The sequence below is a fragment of the Lissotriton vulgaris genome, chromosome 2_1, assembly GCF_964263255.1.
Source record: "Lissotriton vulgaris chromosome 2_1, aLisVul1.2, whole genome shotgun sequence".
Taxonomy (NCBI): Eukaryota; Metazoa; Chordata; class Amphibia; order Caudata; family Salamandridae; genus Lissotriton; species Lissotriton vulgaris.
This window is the reverse complement of record NC_141687.1, coordinates 1,632,004,974-1,632,009,636: the sequence shown is the minus strand read 5'-3', so window position 1 is coordinate 1,632,009,636 and position 4,663 is coordinate 1,632,004,974.

Here is a 4,663-nt window from a genome sequence, read left to right as displayed (position 1 = left end):
GTAAGCCTCAACAAAGTGTCCCCTAACAACACTATTTGTATAAAACTTTACTCCCTCTCCTGGCCAAAAACAAAGTGCACAGTCCCTATTAAACACAGTTTAAACAGTTTACAGCAGATTACTGATGTCTCAGGGGGGGTAAGGAGAGGCTGGTTTCACTGACTTGTTAACACAAAATGGTCGCTGGGGGTGTACTGCTTAACATACAGGTCTTCGCACAGAGCAAATGAGACATTTGGAGGGAAAAAATTATAGTCATGGGAAATGAGAGGTAAAAACTAAAGAGTTTGGACTGCAAATCCCACAAATCAACAGGTTAAATGGAAGCAGTCACGGGCAGGAAAAACCACAAGTTTAAACACAAAAACATGGGATAAATTATGCAATCACTGGCAGGTTAAACCTACAATTTTAAACTGTAACAACCACAGGCAAAGACAAGAAAATTAAAAAGAAAAAAATAAGATGATGCAATCACAGGTTGGGAAAATCGTTTTCTTAAACTTTCTTAGGAAAGAGACAGCACTAGTCTGCCTCCTTACCACTTCCTGGACTCTGCTCACTGCAATCTGGGGCACTGGTAGTCTGCAACTGGAGGAATGAATGGAAGGTTTAGTTCCCTTACTGGCTAGTCCAAACTTTACAAACCAAGACAAATTCACTGTGAAATCTGAAACCCTGTCTAGGTAAATGAGAATTGCACACTTCAAACCAAGTGTAACTCCTTCTCATCAGTAGAACTAGGGTTGGGTTGAAACACTGGAAAAATGACTTCCTGCATAAAACAAAGCTAACTTTGGGCACCAAGGATGGACTAGGATGGAGTACCACTCTCTACTCAAACACTTAAAAAGAGGGATGCCTCACTGACAAGATACACAATACTCCCAACCTTCTCCCTCTAGTGATCGCTACTAGGAAGGAAGTATTCAAGGTAGGCATTCTTAGCTTACCCTTCTCAAGAGGTTCAATTGTAGATCGCATCAGGAGCACAAGGACCAGAGAGAGATATGAAGTAGAGTAAAAAGGTCTAGACAAAAGCCTCAAGTTAAGGAACATCTTAAATAACCTCTGAACAAGACCATCCTCATCCTGAAGATGACTGCAAAAGGGTCTAAAGACCCTAATGGCTGCCAACTGACTTTTAAGGGTTGAATCATCACCACAGAGCAAACCCATCCTGCAGGATATGAAACACCTTACCCAGCTTAACAGCCTGAGGAATCAAGTACCCACAACATCTTTGGAACAAAGCCCAATGCCTTGCATAAGAAAACAACATGGACACACCCATAGCAGCCTTAATAGAGGAAGCCACTCTCTTCAAAATACCCTTCTCTATCATCCCTGCCACCTCAACCTCCAGGTCGTCAGCCTGAGGATTCTCAAGATATTTGTCTGAAGACAGGGACATGCTTGGGGGAGACGGGGCTACAAAAAGAAAAAATGCCCCACTTTCCTTTCCACTTTCAGATGGAACCATGCGGGAAGGGCCATGCTCACTATCAAAATCCCTACAGACTTTCCCACCATAACCTGATCAGAAACCTGAGAAGAAGAGGGAATTGAGTATAAGCATGGATAAATCCCTCCAGCCAAGGGTACTAAAGGGAATCCACTGCCCAAGCCATCCCCCCTCAGCCTTGAACAGAATAGAAGAAGCATGGTGTTCTGCGCTTAAACAAACATATATCCCCTAGGAGGACCCCATTTCTGCCAAATCCAGGCAAATACCTGCCTGCTTTATGATAAGGGATCTTCCTTCTCAGCCTGTTAGCTTTGGTATCTGATTTCCCCTGAATGCAGACTGCCTGCAAATCTAAGATATTGTCCTGTGCCCCCCAAAAGATCTAAAGTGAGATCCTCAACAATGCTAGGAACTTTGGGGCAGATTTACAAGCCCCTTGCCACACTTTCACGCCACTGTTACGTCACTTTTCAGCGTCAGAATTTCTGACGCATCTCTCAAACCTTTCGCCTCGGTGCACCGTATTATAAATACAACACATCCATGGTGGCACAAGGGTAGCTAATCTTCCAAAATGTCAGTGTGATGGTAGGTCTACACAGAGTACCCTTCACTTCTTACTTTTTTGTAATTTTTATACAGAAACTAGAAAACATTTTTCCGTCCCATTTTTAGAGAAAACTGCCTGTATTCCTATAAATCTGGTTTTAACTATATACAAAATTTGGAGAAAGTATCAGTCTGTAATCCAGTAATTGGTTATACAATGTTGGTAATTAAACAAAGGAATGAACTCATTTATCTGGAAAAAATGAATTATGAAATAATTTGAATTATATATTCCCTTACGAAATGTATAATTGAATAATGACCACTCTTATTTCAAAATGTTAAAATGTTGATTATTGAAATTCCTTTATAAAATGGATTTTATTGTATTTTTATTTTCTTTATAGTATGCATTTATAGACATTATGTATGATACGAATAAAGCTTGATTTGATTTGGATAGTGGATGGCTTATTTAAATGTGTCCCAAACCATTCCATCAACTTTACATCATACACGGTGATTTGCATAGACCTAACATACCTTTTGTGTATGCATTATTGCCAAACAAACAAACCAGTACCTACATAGATTCCCTAACCTAAATTAAGCAGTAAACAAACAGCTGCTACCCTCATATTTGTTTTTTTTGTTCTAATATTTTATTAAATTAGAAAGAGCATATAATAAGTTAAGAGACAATAGAAAGCAATATACTGACAATATAGCAATACAAGATTCCATGTCAGAACTGTCATATAGGGCTCCTGCCTAACCATATAAATATTATGTTTCAAAAACAAGAATATAGAGGAACCATATTAAAAAGTCAGATGCATCCCTTGATAAAAATTGATCAACAGTAAGAAAAGAAAGGGAAAGAGAAAGAAAGGAAACATGAAGAAGAAAGAGAAAGAGAAGAAAGTAGAGTGAAGAGTGAAGAAGGAATATAAAAGAGAAGAGAGAGAGTCTCCTGCTACAAAAGAATGAGCAAAAGAAATTAAGTAGACGGCACAAAGGGAAATTGCTCTACCAAACCTTTTGAGGCCAAGTCCACATAACTATCCAGTGTTCTCCATACCCCATTAGAAATGGAGGGAGAGAGAGGATTCACCTCCACAGAGGTATGAGCCCCACTGAGAAAAGAGACCCAAGCTCACCATGTATGATAGGATACAGAACCAAATGATTTCCACTCCGTAAGAATAATCTTCACGGCAATTGTCAACAATAAGTCTAATATTTGCATATCCACAGAATCTAACGATAATTGTGATGGTGCAGCCCATGGACCTAACAAGATTAGAGGTAATGAGAGTTAAAACTGAATATTAAAAATTAGCATGAGATGTTTGTGAACAAATTCCTAAAAAGAGTGGAGTAAAGAACATTAAAAAACATATGCTGATAGGTACCAGCGGCTAAATTACAACTTCAACAAACGTCATTATCTTTAAGATTGAGAGAGTGCAGGCGTACCGGTGTCCAATGGAACAAATTAAGAGAAAAAAATGTATCTGAATTAGAGATGGAGCAATCTTAGAACAAAGCGAAAGACTCCCAATAAGTTGCCAAGTGTCTGGGGAGATATGTTTGCTAAGATCATGGTCAAAATGGTGTAACCATTTCTGTTGTGTAACAGTCATCAACAGGGGCGGTGTGGAAGACAGAAATTTATAGATCTTAGAAGCCGTATGGCCTGATTTATACCACATAGATAGGAGACCAACTACCCCCATATTTGTTATTGATTTTTAACAAGCTATGATCCATAGTATACTAAACCTTTACCTCCACACAGCCATGTAAGGGTGTTACAATCATTTTAATCAAAATATATGGCATTGATCCATAGGTTCACCAACAACAGATACTCCACTACCATATACTCACTTGGGCCCATAAACTCACTGTGCGTAAACCGCTGGGGTCAAGTTTATAATTTTCGCTAACTATTTGAATTAGTTTAATATCTTTGTTGATCTCCAACTAACCCCTTCACGGATCTAAAGGTCTTTCCTCTGGTCAATGGACCATTATTTGAACTAGTTGATGGTGACAAACAACATTAAGTCTAACTTTTATGTACTTGCGAAGTAAATAACCAAAGACTCAGGAAAGTTTAAATCTTTATCTAAAATTTCAGGTGCATGTGAACAATCTCAATACAGTGCAGTCACCAACATGCATAGAAGAAAAATTCAATTAATAAGAAACAATGCATTTGCCTCGGACTCATGCAATAATCAATGCTCAATGAGAGAGGACAGAAAGAAAAGATAAGAACTTTAGGAAAATAACAGAAATGATATTTACCAAGGATGGTGTGGAAGACCAGCCCCCTGTCCAAATAGCTGGTAGGGATCCCCCGAGATAGATCAGGAGACATAGGCTTTAGGACAGGAAATCAGGACAGGATAGTTGACCTCTCTAGAATATGGCCGGTTGTGCCACACCCCTCTCTGACACTCTCTTCCTCCTCGAGTTTCTTCTGCAATCTTCAGATCTAACCCAATTAGATCAGGATAGAAATGTCTGCTTGAGGTTCTGCCAATCGGTACACAGACAAAATATTGAGTTTTAAATTTCGATATACAATTATATCGAAGTGTAAATATCGAAGGGACATAATATAGAAGGTAAGTA